This window comes from Scylla paramamosain, unplaced genomic scaffold, assembly GCF_035594125.1.
Source record: "Scylla paramamosain isolate STU-SP2022 unplaced genomic scaffold, ASM3559412v1 Contig154, whole genome shotgun sequence".
NCBI classification, from domain to species: Eukaryota; Metazoa; Arthropoda; class Malacostraca; order Decapoda; family Portunidae; genus Scylla; species Scylla paramamosain.
In genome coordinates this window covers 65,669-86,099 of record NW_026973819.1, presented here as the reverse complement: position 1 = coordinate 86,099, position 20,431 = coordinate 65,669, and the positions used below count along the sequence as shown (strand labels likewise).

The window sequence follows — 20,431 nt, the reverse complement described above, 5'->3', positions numbered from 1 at the left end:
CCATCAGGTTAGGTTTATGTTAATTCAATTTAGTTAGGTTTTGGTTCTCTCTCTCTCTCTCTCTCTCTCTCTCTCTCTCTCTCTCTCTCTCTCTCTCTCTCTCTCTCTCTCTCTCTCTCTCTCTCTCTCTCTCTCTCTCTGTGTGGTGCTAATGGTGCAGGAAGGCCTTGTCTACCTGCACCATAAGCCACTGCCATGCGTCACTGTACATTTAAACTGTACCTAAAAACTTAACCTAACTGGCCCTCACTTAAAAAAAAATATGTCGTTTTTTTTTCGTGTTCTTAATATTTCAGTGCTACAATACCACATCACTGTACCCTATGATGCTAATGGTGCAGGAAGAGCCTTATGCAGCTACTGCATAAGCGACTGTACCATGCTATCACTGTACCTTTTAAAACTGTACCACCAAAACAACCTAACTGGCCCTCACCTGAAAAAAAATATCTTTTTTTGTGTTGTATGTTGTTTAATATTGCAGTGCTACAGTACCACAGCACTGTACTCTATGGTGCCCTAATGGTGCAGGTAGGCCTTGTCTACCTTCACCATAAGCCACTGTACCATGTGTCACCTATTACCTTAAATCTGTACCACAAAAACAGCCTAACTTTAGCCCTCACCTGAAAAAAAATCTCTTTTTTTTAACCTAACCTTACCTAACCTAACCTTACCTAACCTAACCTAACCTAACCTAACCTGACCTGACCTGACCTAACCTAACCTAACCTAGGACCTAACCTAACCTAACCTAACCTAACCTGACCTGACCTAACCTAACCTAACCTAACCTAACCTAACCTAACCTAACCTATCCTAACCTAACCGAGACCCCTTCTAGTCACAAGGCAAAAAGACATGATTCAAAGTGACTGACATACCAAGCAATTAATTAGTGAAATCCAGTCTTTGTTGACTACTCCAAAGCCTTTCCAGTTTGTCGACCTCAGTATACTGTTAGGAAAAAGTGCATTATTAAGACATTATTAGTGGTTGTATCACGGTATTTTATAATAGACTTACAACTAGTTTCCCCTGAAAATCTGGCGTTTTCTATCATTCTTTCATTCTACACGCCTGAGCCCTGACAGAGACCCAGAGAAATGTAAACAGGCACGAGTCAGACTTGATATAGGGCTGAATTTGTTGCTTTTCAGAGAGGGGCAATCGGTCTGTACATGCGTGAGGTGGCGAGAGGCGTGTCCAGGGGGCAGCTGGTAACGTGTGCCACCGTGGAAAAATATGCAGACATAAAGAAGACGCCCTCAAGAAAGGTAAGGCCGGTTCCAGCTTTTTATTTTTATTTATTTATTTCCATCCCGGCCCAGGACCCCCCCTTTCCCGAGTCCTGAGGTGTTGGGGGACGGCCCGGGAGACGTGAGTGTACCAGGTGCTCAAACTTATACAAAACAAGGAAAGTTTGAAGCTTGTTTTAGAGGGGCAGTCAGTCTGTACTCGTACATGCGTGTACATTAATTTTTGAGGTGTTCCTTGTCATCCCCTGTCACTCCTGCCTGCCTCTGTCACCTCCTACCAATCCCTGTCAAGCTCTGCCAGAAGCCCTTTGTCACCTCTCAAGTAATGAGGTGGCTTGAGATGTGAGATTTTAAACAGAAGCCTTTGCTGTCACCCCTGCCAAGCCCTACCAAACCCTGTCAGCCCCCACCAAGGCCCTCTCAAGCCACCACTCCAACCCCTACCGAGACCTATCAGCTCTATAATCTGAAAAAAGTGCAGTGTCTTAGGAGAGAGTTGATTAAGTAAACAGTGACTTATGGCCAAAATGGAGGAGATACTATATGGAGATTAAGTAGAGATTAGAATAGAAGCTGAGAAATTGAGCAGGATAGTTGCAATCACAGACTTCCAACTTGCTACTCCTTGGTGTGAAAGAATCTGCAGGAAATTAAGTACATGGCAACTCCTGTTAGTCCCTCATGTGTTCTTGAAAGCAGACTGACAGATTCAGTGTGTGACATGCTGACGTGGGGAAAGGCTGTCTGGTGGCTGCTCTATGCCAGCTAACAAAATGGTTGTGTTTCAAGTGTTGTCATGCCTGGAAAGTCTACAGGTCATCAGCTGCGGTATAAATGTGTACTACAATGGTGAAATTTAGTGAAAAAATGTATGTTTATGTATTGGCAGGGAAAGATTTGTGCTCATCAAGACAATGATAAAGAAAATTTTTATATTATTATTATTATTACTATTTTTTTCTTTTTACTTGTTTTGCTGTAAGATGAGACTACAATAACTGCTTATGATGCCCTATAAGGTACCGCCAAGCACCAAGGGGCGGCCACCACGGTGCCCACAGTGAAGCACGTCCCAGCATCCCTGTCTGCATCTTTTCCCTGCCAATAATTATGCATTACATTTCCCAACTAATTTCATTCTAGTGCAACATTTCTACTACTAATGGTGGGCCTGTACACTTCCCAGCATGACCAGTACAACACTTCAAACAAACACAGCCTTTTCTTGGTACAGCAAGGTGCAGCCACGACAGACAGCCTTCCCTGAGTCAGCATGTCACACTGCATCCATAACACTGAGCTTCCATTTTATCTGGGGGACCCTGATACAAGTTGCTGTGTAGGTCATTTGTCCCAGCAGACTCTTTCACACCAAGCAGCAGGCATGAGGAGTGTAGTCTGGCCAGTGCGTCAATGTGCCCAGAATTTTGAACCGGTCTTGCTGCATCTATGGCCCAGAGACCAAACACAGACCAAACAGAGGGCTAGCTGAACCTAACACAAACCAAACAGACGCCCACCAGAACCATACACAGGCCCACAGAACTAACTGACTGGCTGGCCAGCTGACTCGCTGGCTGAGTGACTGACTGACTGACTGACTGACCAGCTGGCTGGCTGGCTTGCTGGCTGGCTTACTAACTGACTGACTGACTGACTGGCTGGCTGAGTGACTGATTGACTGGCTGGTTAGCTAGTTGGGTAGCTATGGTTGGTGTGGCTGACTGACTGACTGAATGGCTGACTGACTGACTGACTGACTGACTGACTGACTAGCTGAGTGACTGATTGATTGGGTGGTTGGTTGAATGCCTAGCTGGCTGGTTGAATGGCTGACTGACTGACTGACTGACTGACTGACTGACTGACTGACTGACTGACTAACTGACTGACTGACTAGCTGAGTGACTGATTGATTGGCTGGTTTGTCGAATGGCTAGCTGGCTGGAAGAGATGGCTAACTGACTGACTGACTGACTGACTGACTGACTGACTGACTGACTGACTAACTGAGTGACTGATTGATTGGCTGGTTGGTTGAATGGCTAGCTGGCTGGTTAAATGGCTGACTGACTGACTGACTGACTGACTTACTGACTGACTGACTGACTAACTGACTGGCTGAGTGACTGATTGATTGGCTGGTTGGTTGAATGGCTGACTGACTGACTGACTGACTGACTGACTGACTGACTAGCTGAGTGACTGATTGATTGGCTGAGTGACTGGTTAGCTGGCTGGTTAGAATAGCTGACTGACTGGCTGACTGACTGACTAGCATTTATTGACTGACTGACTGACTGACTGACTAGCTGAGTGACTGATTGATTGGCTGGTTGGTTGAATGCCTAGCTGGCTGGTTGAATGGCTGACTGACTGACTGACTGACTGACTGACTGACTGACTGACTGACTGACTGACTGACTGACTGACTAGCTGAGTGACTGATTGATTGGCTGGTTGGTTGAATAGCTAGCTGGCTGGTTGAATGGCTAACTGACTGACTGACTGACTGACTGACTGACTGACTGACTGACTGACTGACTGAACTGAGTGACTGATTGATTGGCTGGTTGGTTGAATGGCTAGCTGGCTGGTTGAATGGCTGACTGACTGACTGACTGACTGACTGACTGACTGACTGACTGACTAGCTGACTGACTGACTGACTGACTGACTGAGTGACTGATTGATTGGCTGGTTGGTTGAATGGCTAGCTGGACTGGTTGAATGGCTGACTGACTGACTGACTGACTGACTGACTGACTGACTGACTGACTGACTGACTGACTGAATGGCTGACTGACTGATGATGACTGGCTAGTTGGTTGAATGGCTAGCTGGCTGGTTGAATGGCTGACTGACTGGCTGACTGACTGACTGACTGACTGACTGACTGACTGACTGACTGACTGACTAGCTGAGTGACTGATTGATTGGCTGGTTGGTTGAATGCCTAGCTGGCTGGTTGAATCTGACTGACTGACTGACTGACTGACTGACTGACTGACTGACTGACTGACTAGCTGAGTGACTGATTTATTGGCTGGTTGGTTGAATGGCTAGCTGGCTGGTTTGAATGGCTGACTGACTGACTGACTGACTGACTGACTGACTGACTGACTGACTGACTGACTGACTGACTGACTGACTGACTGACTGACTGACTGACTGACTGACTGACTGACTGACTGACTGACTGACTGACTGACTGACTGACTGACTGACTGACTAACTGACTAGCTGAGTGACTGATTGATTGGCTGGTTGGTTGAATGGCTGACTGACTGACTGACTGACTGACTGACTGACTGACTGACTGACTGACTGACTGACTGACTGACTACTGAGTGACTGATTGGCTAGATTGGCTAGTGAATGGTTGAATGGCTAGCTGGCTGGTTGAATGGCTGACTGACTGGCTGACTGACTGACTGACTGACTGACTGACTGACTGACTGACTGACTGACTGACTAGCTGAGTGACTGATTGATTGGCTGGTTGGTTGAATGGCTAGCTGGCTGGTTGAATGGCTGACTGACTGACTGACTGACTGACTGACTGACTGACTGAGGCAGAGAGACAGGTAGGTGTTGGCAGGGTTGGTTTGGTTTGGAGTGTTGAGGTTTTATGATATTGTAGAGACAGAGAGGTTCAAAGCTTAATTAGACTTGTATCTTGAGCCATGAGTCAGTAGAGAGGGAGAAAGAGGCAGACAGGCAGACAAACAGACAAAAAAACTATGAGAAGGTCTATTTTTGTTACTTGAATCAAGTAAATACGCAGATATAGAGGCGGGCAAGCTGAAGAGAGAAAGATGAATGAAAGGGAGGAGTCAGGCCTGCAGGGGAGCTTTTGGTATTGTTTACTGATTAGTGTGATAAAGTGTTGTGTTGTGTTGTGAGGTGCAGAGAAAGAGAGAGAGGCTTGTGTGGTGATATTTCATGTTGATGTACAGCAATATGAAATAGTTCTCAGGAGAGAGAGAAAGAGATAGAAATTAGTGACACACACACACACACACACACACACACACACACACACACACACAGTAATACTCTATAGAAACCTATTTCTTTCCTAATTTGTCTATCTCCATCTTGTTTTTCATTGTAAGTCATTAATGTTTATCTTGTATTGTCTTGGCATTATTAAAACATGAGGTATATTATTATTAGTGGTTGTAGTTTTGTATCACAACATTAACTTATATTAGTTTTGCCTGAAAATCTCTCGTTTTCTAACATTCTCCCATCCTGCAGGCCTGAGTCCAGACCGAGACCCAGAGAAATGTAAACAAACGCACCAGTCAGACTTGATATAGGAGTGAATTTGTTGCTTTTTAAAGCGGCAGTCGGTCTGTACATGTGTGAGGTGGCGAGGGGTGTCGCCAGGGGGCGGCTAGTAGCGTCTGCCACCAGGGAAATATGTAAAAACATAAAAAAGACGCTTCTCAAGAAAGGTAAGGCCGGTTGCAGCTTTTATTTTTTTTATTTCTTTCCATCACTTTATCAGTGTTAGGTTTATATTAATTCAGTAGTTAGGTTTGGCTTCTCTTACTCTCTCTCTCTCTCTCTCTCTCTCTCTCTCTCTCTCTCTCTCTCTCTCTCTCTCTCTCTCTCTCTCTCTCTCTCTCTCTCTCTCTCTCTCTGTCTCTCTAACCCTCACTCTTAATGGTGCTAAATGTGTTGTCTAAACATAAGCCTGCGTCACCTGCCATACCAAACTGTCACCCCACCAACTTAACCACTAACTACCGGCCTATCACTTAAAAAAAAATATCTTAATATTCTTAAGTAAACAGTGCTACAATAACATATGTAATTTGATAAGCTGTAAATTGCAGGAAGGCCTTGTCTACCTTCACCACTGTACCTAAAAATCTGTACCACAAAAACCTAACTGGCCTCCTGATCTCATTTTTAAAAACCTAATCTTTCTGCTACTAACTGTCTTTGCTCTAATGGTCTAACCTAAAATGTGTGCAAGGTTGTCATGCTTCACAGGCAAATGATAAATGTGACATACCAATGGTGAAATTTAGTGAAAAAAGTCTTTGTTGTACTAAAAGTTTGTGCCAGTACTGCATTATTAAAAAAAATCTTTTTTTTTATTATTATAACTATCGTTTTCTATCATTCTTTCACCTCTACACGCCTGAGCCCTGACAAGACCCAGAGAAACAGGCACCAGTCAACTATACCTAGGGCTGAATTTTTTGCTTTTCATTAAGTTTCTAACATTCTAGTGACTGTCCAGGTGCCTGTACACTGTGCAGTACAGACATAAAAAAAAGCCCTCAAGAAGGTGCAGCCAGCAGACACTTCCCTAAATGTCACCCATCCATAACTGAGCTTGAAAACATCTGGGGGTCGTTTGTGTTCATTTGTCAGCAGACTCTACACCAAGCAGGCATGAGGTGTACTTGTGATGCGTGTGTTTTTTGAACCAGTCTTGTGTCATCTATGGCCCAGAGCCAAACACAGACCAAGTAATGAGGTGGCTTGAGATGAATAAACAGAACCTCAGACGCCCTACCAGAACTAAGGCCCACAGAACTAACGACTGGCTGGGAGATTCTGAGTGTGACTGACTGACTGACTGTGGTGGTGTCTTGGGGGCTTACTAACTACAGTGACTTATGGCCAAGAATGGAACTATTGGGTTAAGTGTTGAATTGACTGACTGTGCTACTGACTGACTGCTGACTCTTGGTGTGAGATCTGCTGGTTGGTTGAAGCCTAGCTCTGTTGAAAGCAGACTGACAGATTCTGTGTGACTGCTGACTGACTGTCTGCTGCTCTATGCTGTAGTATGATGATTGTGTTTCAATGGCTATGGCTGGTTAAGGCTAATGACTGATGACTGTACTGACTGCTGACTGACTATAATATGCTGATTGTTGGCTTTTTAATGGCAGCTCTGTTGAATGGCTACTGACTGACTGACTGATATTACTGTACTGCTGACTAACTGTCTGAGTGACTGATTTTGCTGGTTGGTTGAAGCTGACTGACTGACTGACTGACTGATGACTGACTACTACTAATGTGACTGCTAGCTGAGTGACTGATTGATTCTAGTGGTTGAATGGCTACTCTGAGTAATGGCTGACTGACTGGCTGACTGACTGACAACTGACTGACTGACTGACTGACCTTTTTAGCTGAGTGACTGATTGATTGGCTTTGGTTGAATGCCAGTGCTGGTTGAAGCTGACTGACTGACTGACTGACTGACTGACTGACTGACTGACTGACTGACTGACTGACTGACTGACTAGCTGAGTGACTGATTGAGGCTGGTTGGTTGAAGGCTCTGGCTGGTTGAATGGCAACTGACTGACTGACTGACTGACTGACTGACTGACTGACTGACTGACTGACTAACTGAGTGACTGATTGACTGGCTGGTTGGTTGAATGGCTAGCTGGCTGGTTGAATGGCTGACTGACTGACTGACTGACTGACTGACTGACTGACTGACTGAGTGACTGACTGACTGACTGACTGGCTGGCTGAATGCTGACTGGCTGGTTGAATGGCTGACTGACTGACTGACTGACTGACTGACTGACTGACTGACTGACTGACTGACTGACTGACTGAGTGACTGATTGATTGGCTGGTTGGTTGAATGGCTAGCTGGCTGGTTGAATGGCTGACTGACTGGGACTGACTGACTGACTGACTGACTGACTGACTGACTGACTGACTAGCTGAGTGACTGATTGATTGGCTGGTTGGTTGAATGGCTAGCTGGCTGGTTGAATGGCTGACTGACTGACTGACTGACTGACTGACTGACTGACTGACTGACTGACTAACTGAGTGACTGATTGATTGGCTGGTTGGTTGAATGGCTAGCTGGCTGGTTGAATGGCTGACTGACTGACTGACTGACTGACTGACTGACTGACTGACTGACTGACTGACTGACTGACTAACTGAGTGACTGATTGATTGGCTGGTTGGTTGAATGGCTAGCTGGCTGGTTGAATGGCTGACTGACTGACTGACTGACTGACTGACTGACTGACTGACTGACTGACTGACTGACTGACTGACTAGCTGAGTGACTGATTGATTGGCTGGTTGGTTGAATGGCTAGCTGGCTGGTTGAATGGCTGACTGACTGACTGACTGACTGACTGACTGACTGACTGACTGACTGACTGACTAGCTGAGTGACTGATTGATTGGCTGGTTGGTTGAATGGCTAGCTGGCTGGTTGAATGGCTGACTGACTGGCTGACTGACTGACTGACTGACTGACTGACTGACTGACTGACTGACTGACTGACTAGCTGAGTGACTGATTGATTGGCTGGTTGGTTGAATGGCTAGCTGGCTGGTTGAATGGCTGACTGACTGACTGACTGACTGACTGACTGACTGACTGACTGACTGACTGACTAGGAGTGACTGATTGATTGGCTGGTTGGTTGACTGACTTGGCTAGCTGACTGAGGTTGAATGCTGACTGACTGACTGACTGACTGACTGACTGACTGACTGACTGACTGACTGACTGACTGACTGACTGACTGACTGACTGATTGACTGACTTGGTTGATGGCTAGCTGGCTGGTTGAATGGCTGACTGACTGACTGACTGACTGACTGACTGACTGACTGACTGACTGACTGACTGACTGACTGACTGACTGACTGACGAGCTGACTGAAGACTGATTGGACTGACTGATGACTGACTAAATGACTGGTTGGTTGTGATGACTGGACTGGACTGACTGACTGACTGACTGACTGACTGACTGACTGACTGACTGACTGACTGACTAGCTGAGTGACTGAATTGGCTAGCTGGCTGGTTGAATGGCTGACTGACTGGCTGACTGACTGACTGACTGACTGACTGACTGACTGACTGACTGACTGACTGACTGACTGACAGTAAATGGCTATGACTGATTTCTGGTTCCTGAATTTGGTTGACTGACTGACTGAACTGACTGACTGACTGACTGACTGACTAACTGAGTGACTGATTGATTATTGCTGGTTGGTTGAATGGCTAGCTTGAACTTATATTATGACTGACTGACTGACTGACTGACTGACTGACTGACTGACTGACTGACTGACTGACTGACTGACTGACTGACTAGAGTGACTGATTGATTGCTGGTTGGTTGAATGGCTAGCTGGCTGGGTTGAATGACTGACTGACTGACTGACTGACTGACTGACTGACTGACTGACTGACTGACTAGCTGAGTGACTGATTGATTGGCTGGTTGGTTGAATGGCTAGCTGCTGGTTGAATGGCTGACTGACTGACTGACTGACTGACTGACTGACTGACTGACTGACTGACTGACTGACTCTGACTCTCTTTTGTTTTTTTTGGCTCTTTTTTGACTGACTGACTGACTGACTGACTGACTGACTGACTGACTGACTGACTGTGAGTGACTGATGTGGGAAGGTTGTTATGGCACCTGCTGATAATGCTGACTGACTGACTGACTGACTGACTGACTGATCACTTTATATCTTGGTTTTTTTGTTGTTTTAATATTTAGAGACAATCAAAGCTTAATGGTAGACTTGTATCTTGAATGCGAGTCAGTCAGAAAAACTGACACAGAAAACAACCTAACTGGAGAAAAAAATATCTTTTTTTTTTTGTGTTTCTTAATATCAGTGTACATACCACAGAGTACTCTATGGTGCTAATGGTGCAGGAAGGCCTTGTCTACCTGCACCATAAGTGTACCATTGTCACTGTATTAAACTGTACCACAAAAAAGTAACTGGTCAGAGAAAAAAATCTTTTGGTTTTTTTTAATGTACAGCAATATAATAGTTCTCACAACCTAAGAGAGAAAGAGATAATAATAGTGACCTAACCTAACCAACACACACACACAGTAATACTCTATAACCTAACCTATTTCTTTCCTAATTTGTCTATCTCCATCTTGTTTTTCATTGTAAGTCATTAATGTTTATCTTGTATTGTCTTGGCATTATTAAAACATGAGGTATATTATTATTAGTGGTTGTAGTTTTGTATCACAACATTAACTTATAATTAGTTTTGCCTGAAAATCTCTCGTTTTCTAACATTCTCCCATCCTGCAGGCCTGAGTCCAGACCGAGACCCAGAGAAATGTAAACAAACGCACCAGTCAGACTTGATATAGGAGTGAATTTGTTGCTTTTTAAAGCGGCAGTCGGTCTGTACATGTGTGAGGTGGCGAGGGGTGTCGCCAGGGGGCGGCTAGTAGCGTCTGCCACCAGGGAAATATGTAAAAACATAAAAAAGACGCTTCTCAAGAAAGGTAAGGCCGGTTGCAGCTTTTATTTTTATTTATTTATTTCCATCCCGGCCTGGGATCCCGAGTTAGGTGTTAGGTGTGTGCCCGTGAGTGTACCAGGTGCTCAAGCTTGGAAAGTTTGAAGCATTTTTAGAGGGGCAGTCTCTCTCTCTCTCTCTCTCTCTCTCTCTCTCTCTTCCTTGTCATCTCCCTGTCTCTCCTGCCTGCCTCTGTCACCTCTCCAATCCCTGTCAAGCTCTGCCAAGCCCTTTGTCACCTCTCAAGTAATGAGGTGGCTTGAGATGTGAGATTTTAAACAGAAGCCTTTGCTGTCACCCCTGCCAAGCCCTACCAAACCCTGTCAGCCCCCACCAACTCTCAAGCCACCACTCAACCTACTGGCCCTATCAGCTCTATAATGAAAAAAGTGCAGTGTTCTTAGGAGGGATTGATTAAGTAAACAGTGACTTATGGCCAAAATGGAACTATATGGAGATTAAGTAGAGATTAGAATAGAAGCTGAAATTGAGCAGGATAGTTACAATCACAGACTTCCAACTTGCTACTCCTGTGAAAAATCTGCAGGAAATTAAGTACATGGCAACTCCTGTTAGTCCCTCATGTGTTCTTGAAAGCAGACTGACAGATTCAGTGTGTGACATGCTGACGTAAGGCTGTCTGGTGGCTGCTCTATGCTGTAGCTAACAAAATGGTTGTGTTTCAAGTGTTGTCATGCCTGGAAAGTCTACAGGTCATCATTACTAGTATAAATGTGTACTACAATGGTGAAATTTAGTGAAAAAATGTGCTGTTTATGTATTGGCAAAAGATTTGTGCTCATCAAGACAATGATAAAAAAAATTTTATATTATTATTATTATTACTATTTTTTTTCTTTTACTTGTTTTGCTGTAAGATGAGACTACAATAACTGCCCCTTGATGCCCTATAAGGTACCGCCAAGCACCAACGGCCACACGGTGCACAGTGAAGCACGTCCCAGCATCCCTGTCACCATCTTTTCCCTGCCAATAATTATGCATTACATTTCCCAACTAATTTCATTCTAGTGCAACATTTCTACTACTAATGGTGACCTGTACATAGCATGACCAGTACACTCAAACAAACACAGCCTTTCTTAAGACATAAAGTGCATAACAACAAAAGCCAGGAACACATCTGGGGGACTGATACAATGCTGTGTAGGTCAGTCCCAGCAGACTCTTTCACACCAAGCATGAGGTGGTAGTCTTGCAGTATAGTGCTGAATTTTGAACCGGTCTTGCTGCATCTATGGCCCAGAGACCAAACAGAGGGCTAGCTGAACCTAAACAAACCAAACAGACGCCCTCCAGAACCATAAGGCCCACAGAACTAACTGACTGGCTGGCCGGCTGACTCGCTGGCTGAGTGACTGACTGACTGACTAACTGGCTGGCTGGCTGGCTTGCTGGCTGGCTTACTAACTGACTGTGACTTGATGGCTGGCTATGACTGATTAAGCTGGTTAGCTAGTTCTAGCTGGTTGGTTGAATCTGACTGACTGACTGACTGACTGACTGACTGACTGACTAGCTGAGTGACTGATTGATTGGCTGGTTGGTTGAATGCCTGCTCTTTGAAGCTGACTGACTGACTGACTGAGGTGACTGACTGACTGACTACTGACTGACTGACTGACTAACTGATACTGACTAGTGGTGACTGATTGATTCAGGTTTGTCATGCTTCTGGTTGAATGGCTAAACTGACACTGACTGACTGACTGACTGACTGACTACTAACTGGTGACTGATTGATTGGCTGGTTGGTTGAATGGCAGCTCTGGTTGAATGGCTGACTGACTGACTGACTGACTGACTTACTGACTGACTGACTGACTAACTGACTAGCTGAGTGACTGATTGATTGGCTGGTTGGTTGAATGGCTGACTGACTACTGACTGACTGACTGACTGACTGACTGACTGACTACTGACTGACTGACTAGCTGAGTGACTGATTATTGGCTAGTTGGTTGAATCTAGCTGGCTGGTTGAATGGCTACTGACTGGCTGACTGACTACTAACTGACTGACTGACTGACTGACTGACAGGACAGCTGAGTGACTGATTGATTGGCTGGTTGGTTGCATGCCTAGCTGGCTGGTTGAATGGCTGACTGACTGACTGACTGACTGACTGACTGACTGACTGACTGACTGACTGACTGACTGACTGACTAGCTGAGTGACTGATTGATTGGCTGGTTGGTTGAATGGCTAGCTGGCTGGTTGAATGGCTAACTGACTGACTGACTGACTGACTGACTGACTGACTGACTGACTGACTAACTTAGTGACTGATTGATTGGCTGGTTGGTTGAATGGCTAGCTGGCTGGTTGAATGGCTGACTGACTGACTGACTGACTGACTGACTGACTGACTGACTGACTGACTAACTGACTAGCTGAGTGACTGATTGATTGGCTGGTTGGTTGAATGGCTAGCTGGCTGGTTGAATGGCTGACTGACTGACTGACTTGACTGACTGACTGACTGACTGACTGACTGAGTGACTGATTGATTGGCTAGTTGGTTGAATGGCTAGCTGGCTGGTTGAATGGCTGACTGACTGGCTGACTGACTGACTGACTGACTGACTGACTGACTGACTGACTGACTGACTAGCTGAGTGACTGATTGATTGGCTGGTTGGTTGAATGCCTAGCTGGCTGGTTGAATGGCTGACTGACTGACTGACTGACTGACTGACTGACTGACTGACTGACTGACTGACTAGCTGAGTGACTGATTTATTGGCTGGTTGGTTGAATGGCTAGCTGGCTGGTTGAATGGCCAACTGACTGACTGACTGACTGACTGACTGACTGACTGACTGACTGACTGACTGACTGACTGACTAACTGAGTGACTGATTGGATTGGCTGGTTGGTTGAATGGCTAGCTGGCTGGTTGAATGGCTGACTGACTGACTGACTGACTGACTGACTGACTGACTGACTGACTAACTGACTAGCTGAGTGACTGATTGATTGGTTGGTTGGTTGAATGGCTAGCTGGCTGGTTGAATGGCTGACTGACTGACTGACTGACTGACTGACTGACTGACTGACTGACTGACTGACTAGCTGAGTGACTGATTGATTGGCTAGTTGGTTGAATGCATAGCTGGCTGGTTGAATGGCTGACTGACTGGCTGACTGACTGACTGACTGACTGACTGACTGACTGACTGACTGACTGACTGACTAGCTGAGTGACTGATTGATTGGCTGGTTGGTTGAATGGCTAGCTGGCTGGTTGAATGGCTGACTGACTGACTGACTGACTGACTGACTGACTGACTGACTGACTGAGGCAGAGAGACAGGTAGGTGTTGGCAGGGTTGGTTTGGTTTGGAGTGTTGAGGTTTTTATGACTATTGTAGAGACAGAGAGGTTCAAAGCTTAATTAGACTTGTATCTTTGAGCCATGAGTCAGTAGAGAGGGAGAAAGAGGCAGACAGGCAGAGAGACAGGGAAAACAGGGAGGAAGAAAAGCTATTTGCACTGTACCTATAGGTCAGTATGGATTGTAGAGCTGTATACTTGAATCAGCAAATATAGACGCAGATACGAAGGCGGGCATGTTGGAGAGAGAGGGAAAGAAAGGGTCTGGAATGAAAGTGAGGAGTCAGGCCTGCAGAAGGGGAGCTTTTGGTGCTTTGTTTACTGATTAGTGTGATAAAGTGCTGTGTTGTGTTGTGAGGTGCAGAGAAAGAGAGAGAAGCTAGTGTAAGGACTATTTCATGTTGACTGTACAGCACATTGAAGAAGTTCTGTGGAGAGAGAGAAAGAGATAGAAATTATGACACACACACACACACACACACACACACACACACACACACACACACACACAGTAACTACTTTATAGAAACCTATTTCTTTCCTAATTTGTCTATCTCCATCTTGTTTTTCATTGTAAGTCATTAATGTTTATCTTGTATTGTCTTGGCATTATTAAAACATGAGGACTGATATTATTATTAGTGGTTGTAGTTTTGTATCACAACAATAACTTATATTAGTTTTGCCTGAAAATCTCTTCGTTTTCTAACATTCTCCCATCCTGCAGGCCTGAGTCCAGACCGAGACCCAGAGAAATGTAAACAAACGCACCAGTCAGACTTGATATAGGAGTGAATTTGTTGCTTTTTAAAGCGGCAGTCGGTCTGTACATGTGTGAGGTGGAGCAGGGGTGTCACAGGGGGCGGACTAGTAGCGTCTGCCACCAGGGAAATATGTAAAACATAAAAAAGACTGCTTCTCAAGAAAGGTAAGGCCGGTTGCAGCTTTTATTTTTTCTTTATTTCTTTCCATCAGGTTAGGTTTATATTAATTCAGTTAGTTAGGTTTGGTTAAGCTCTCTCTCTCTCTCTCTCTCTCTCTCTCTCTCTCTCTCTCTCTCTCTCTCTCTCTCTCTCTCTCTGTGGTGCTAATGGTGCAGGAAGGCCTTGTCTACCTGCACCATAAGCCACTATACCATGCGTCACTGTACATTTAAACTGTACCCCAAAAACTTAACCTAACTGGCCCTCACTTAAAAAAAAAAATATATCGTTTTTTTTTCGTGTTCTTAATATTTCTCAGTGCTACAATACCACATCACTGTACTCTATGATGCTAATGGTGCAGGAAGGCCTTGGTTCTACTTTCACCATAAGCGACTGTACCATGCGTCACTGTACCTTAAAACTGTACCACAAAAACAACCTAACTGGCTCTCACCTGAAAAAAATATCTTTTTTTTTTTTGTGTTTGCTTAATATTTCAGTGCCACAGTACCACAGCACTGTACTCTATGGTGCTAATGGTGCAGGAAGGCCTTGTCTACCTTCACCATAAGCCACTGTACCATGTGTCACTGTACCTTAAATCTGTACCACAAAAACAACCTAACTGGCTCTCACCTGAAAAAAAATCTCTTTTTTTTTAACCTAACCTAACCTTACCTAACCTTACCTAACCTAACCTAACCTAACCTAACCTGACCTGACCTGACCTAACCTAACCTAACCTAACCTAACCTGACCTAACCTAACCTAACCTAACCTAACCTGACCTGACCTAACCTAACCTAACCTAACCTAACCTAACCCATCCTAATCCCAACTGAGACATTAAAAATTAGTCACAAGGCAAAAAGATGATTCAAAGTGACTGACATACCAAGCAATTAATTAGTGAAATCAGTCTTTGCTGACTACTCCAAAGCCTTTTTCAGTTTGTCGACCTCAGTATATACTGTTAGGAAAAAGTGCATTGGCTAGACATTATTATTAGTGGTTGTATCACGGTATTTTATAATAGACTTATAACTAGTTTCCCCTGAAAATCTTTTCGTTTTCTATCATTCTTTCATTCTACACGCCTGAGCCCCGACAGAGACCCAGAGAAATGTAAACAGGCACGAGTCAGACTTGATATAGGGCTGGACTTGTTGCTTTTCAGAGAGGGGCAGTCGGTCTGCACATGCGTGAGGTGGCGAGAGGCGTGTCCAGGGACGGCTAGTAGCGTGTGCCACCGTGGAAATATGTACAGACATAAAGAAGACGCCCTCAAGAAAGGTAAGGTCGGTTCCAGCTTTTATTTTTATTTATTTATTTCCATCCCGGCCTGGGACCCCCCTTTCCCCGAGTCCTGAGGTGTTGGGGGACGGCCCGGGGGCGCTGTGTGCCCGTGAGTGTACCAGGTGCTCAAGCTTATACAAAACAAGGAAAGCTTCTGAAGCATTTTTAGAGGGGCAGTCGGTCTGTACATGCGTGTACTCGTACATTAATTTTGGAGGTGTTCCCTTGTCATCCCCTGTCACTCCTGCCTGCCTCTGTCACCTCTACTCAATCCCTGTCAAGCTCTGCCAAGTTCTTTGTCACCTCTCTCAAGTAATGAGGTGGCTTGAGATGTGAGATTTTAAACAGAAGCTTTTGCTGTCACCCCTGCCAAACCCTACCAAACCCTGTCAGCCCCCACCAAGGCCCTTTGGGTGCCACCACTCAACCCCCTACCGAGACCTATCAGCTCTATAATCTGAAAAAAGTGCAGTGTCTTAGGAGGGATTGATTAAGTAAACAGTGACTTATGGCCAAAATGGAACTATATGGAGATTAAGTAGAGATTAGAATAGAAGCTGAAATTGAGCAGGATAGTTACAATCACAGACTTCCAACTTGCTACTCCTTGGTGTGAAAGAATCTGCAGGAAATTAAGTACATGGCAACTCCTGTTAGTCCCTCATGTGTTCTTGAAAGCAGACTGACAGATTCAGTGTGTGACATGCTGACGTGGGGGAAGGCTGTCTGGGTGGCTGCTCTATGCTGTAGCTAACAAAATGGTTGTGTTTCAAGTGTTGTCATGCCTGGAAAGTCTACAGGTCATCATTACTAGTATAAATGTGTACCACAATGGTGAAATTTAGTGAAAAAATGTGCTGTTTATGTATTGGCAGGGAAAGATTTGTGCCTATCAAGACAATGATAAAAATTTTTTTTTATTATTATTATTATTACTATTTTTTTTCTTTTACTTGTTTTGCTGTAAGATGAGACTACAATAACTGCCCCTTGATGCCCTATAAGGTACCGCCAAGCACCAAGGGGTTACTACCACAGTGTACAGTGAAGCACGTCCCAGCATCCCTGTCACCATCTTTTTTCCTGCCAATAATTATGCATTACATTTCCCAACTAATTTCATTCTAGTGCAACATTTCTACTACTAATGGTGGCCTGTACACTTCCCAGCATGACCAGTACAGCACTTCAAACAAACACAGCCTTTTCTTAGCCACAGCAAGTGTGCAAGCCACGACAGACAGCCTTCCCTAAGTCAGCATGTCACACCGTGCATCCATAACACTGAGCTTCCAGGAACACATCTGGGGGACTGATACAAGTTGCTGTGTAGGTCATTTGTCCCAGCAGACTCTTTCACACCAAGCAGGCATGAGGTGGTAGGCCTGTGCAGTGCGTCAGTGCTTGGAATTTTGAACCGGTCTTGCTGCATCTATGGCCCAGAGACCAAACAGAGGGCTAGCTGAATCCCAACACAAACCAAACAGAGGCACACCAGAACCATACACAGGCCCACAGAACTAACTGACTGGCTGGCCGGCTGACTCGCTGGCTGAGTGACTGACTGACTGACTGACTGACTGGCTGGCTGGCTGGCTGGCTTGCTGGCTGGCTTACTAACTGACTGACTGACTGACTGGCTGGCTGAGTGACTGATTGACTGGCTGGTTAGCTAGTTGGGTGGCTAGCTGGTTGGTTGAATGGCTGACTGACTGACTGACTGACTGACTGACTGACTGACTGACTAGGCTGAGTGACTGATTGATTAGCTGGTTGGTTGAATGCCTAGCTGGCTGGTTGAATGGCTGACTGACTGACTGACTGACTGACTGACTGACTGACTAACTGACTGACTGACTAACTGACTGACTGACTGACTAGCTGAGTGACTGATTGATTGGTTGGTTTGTCGAATGGCTAGCTGGCTGGTTGAATGGCTAACTGACTGACTGACTGACTGACTGACTGACTGACTGACTGACTGACTGACTGACTGACTAACTGAGTGACTGATTGATTGGCTGGTTGGTTGAATGGCTAGCTGGCTGGTTGAATGGCTGACTGACTGACTGACTGACTGACTTACTGACTGACTGACTGACTAACTGACTAGCTGAGTGACTGATTGATTGGCTGGTTGGTTGAATGGCTAGCTGGCTGGTTGAATGGCTGACTGACTGACTGACTGACTGACTGACTGACTGACTGACTGACTAAATGACACTGATTGATTGGCTTGTTGGTTGAATGGCTAGCTGGCTGGTTGAATGGCTGACTGACTGGCTGACTGACTGACTAACTGACTGACTGACTGACTGACTGACTGACTGACTGACTGACTGACTGACTAGCTGAGTGACTGATTGATTGGCTGGTTGGTTGAATGCCTAGCTGGCTTGTTGAATGGCTGACTGACTGACTGACTGACTGACTGACTGACTGACTGACTGACTGACTAGCTGAGTGACTGATTGATTGGTTGGTTGGTTGAATGGCTAGCTGGCTGGTTGAATGGCTAACTGACTGACTGACTGACTGACTGACTGACTGACTGACTGACTGACTGACTGACTAACTGAGTGACTGATTGATTGGCTGGTTGGTTGAATGGCTAGGCTGGCTGGTTGAATGGCTGACTGACTGACTGACTGACTGACTGACTGACTGACTGACTGACTGACTGACTGACTGACTGACTAACTGACTAGCTGAGTGACTGATTGATTGGCTGGTTGGTTGAATGGCTAGCTGGCTGGTTGAATGGCTGACTGACTGACTGACTGACTGACTGACTGACTGACTGACTGACTGACTGAGTACCTGATTGATTGGCTAGTTGGTTGAATGGCTAGCTGGCTGGTTGAATGGCTGACTGACTGGCTGACTGACTGACTGACTGACTGACTGACTGACTGACTGACTGACTGACTAGCTGAGTGACTGATTGATTGGCTGGTTGGTTGAATGCCTAGCTGGCTGGTTGAATGGCTGACTGACTGACTGACTGACTGACTGACTGACTGACTGACTGACTGACTGACTAGCTGAGTGACTGATTGATTGGCTGGTTGGTTGAATGGCTAGCTGGCTGGCTGAATGGCTAACTGACTGACTGACTGACTGACTGACTGACTGACTGACTGACTGACTGACTGACTGACTCACTGACTGACTAACTGAGTGACTGATTGATTGGTTGGTTGGTTGAATGGCTAGCTGGCTGGTTGAATGGCTGACTGACTGACTGACTGACTGACTGACTGACTGACTGACTGACTGACTGACTGACTGACTAACTGACTAGCTGAGTGACTGATTGATTGGCTGGTTGGTTGAATGGCTAGCTGGCTGGTTGAATGGCTGACTGACTGACTGACTGACTGACTGACTGACTGACTGACTGACTGACTGACTGACTGACTAGCTGAGTGACTGATTGATTGGCTAGTTGGTTGAATGGCTAGCTGGCTGGTTGAATGGCTGACTGACTGGCTGACTGACTGACTGACTGACTGACTGACTGACTGACTGACTGACTGACTGACTAGCTGAGTGACTGATTGATTGGCTGGTTGGTTGAATGGCTAGCTGGCTGGTTGAATGGCTGACTGACTGACTGACTGACTGACTGACTGACTGACTGACTGAGGCAGAGAGAGACAGGTAGGGGTGTTGGCAGGGTTGGTTTGGTTTGGAGTGTTGAGGTTTTATGATATTGTAGAGACAGAGAGGTTCAAAGCTTTCATCAGACTTGTATCTTTGAGCCATGAGTCAGTAGAGAGAGGAGAAAGAGGCAGACAGGCAGAGAGACAGGAAAAACAGGGAGGAAGAAAGCTATTTGCACTGTACCTATAGGTGGTCAGTATGGTGTAGAGTTGTATACTTGAATCAAGAGTAAATATAGACGCAGATACGAAGGCGGGGCAAGCTGAGAGAGAGGGAAAGAAAGGGTCTGAATGAAAGGGAGGAGTCAGGCCTGCAGAAGGGGAGCTTTTGGTATTGTTTACTGATTAGTGTGATAAAGTTTTGTGTTGTGTTGTGAGGTGCAGAGAAAGAGAGAGAGGCTTGTGTGGTGATATTTCATGTTGATGTACAGCAATATGAAATAGTTCTCAGGGAGAGAGAAAGAGATAGAAATTAGTGACACACACACACACACACACACACACACACACACACACACACACACACAGTAATACTCTACGAGTATAGAAACCTATTTCTTTCCTAATTTGTCTATCTCCATCTTGTTTTTCATTGTAAGTCATT

General features: G+C 45.4%; 1 long non-coding RNA gene across 1 annotated transcript in view; it reads left to right on the top strand.

Annotated features, from left to right (window-relative positions):
- LOC135099596 (uncharacterized) overlaps positions 1-16,160 on the top strand; it is a 40,115-nt gene extending 23,955 nt beyond the window's left edge. Inside the window, exons 4-7 of the long non-coding RNA XR_010268164.1 lie at positions 1,191-1,277; positions 5,523-5,722; positions 10,370-10,569; positions 16,044-16,160. This is a non-coding gene — a long non-coding RNA (uncharacterized LOC135099596). The remainder of the gene's footprint in view (positions 1-1,190; positions 1,278-5,522; positions 5,723-10,369; positions 10,570-16,043) is intronic.
- Positions 16,161-20,431: the final 4,271 nt, after the last annotated feature.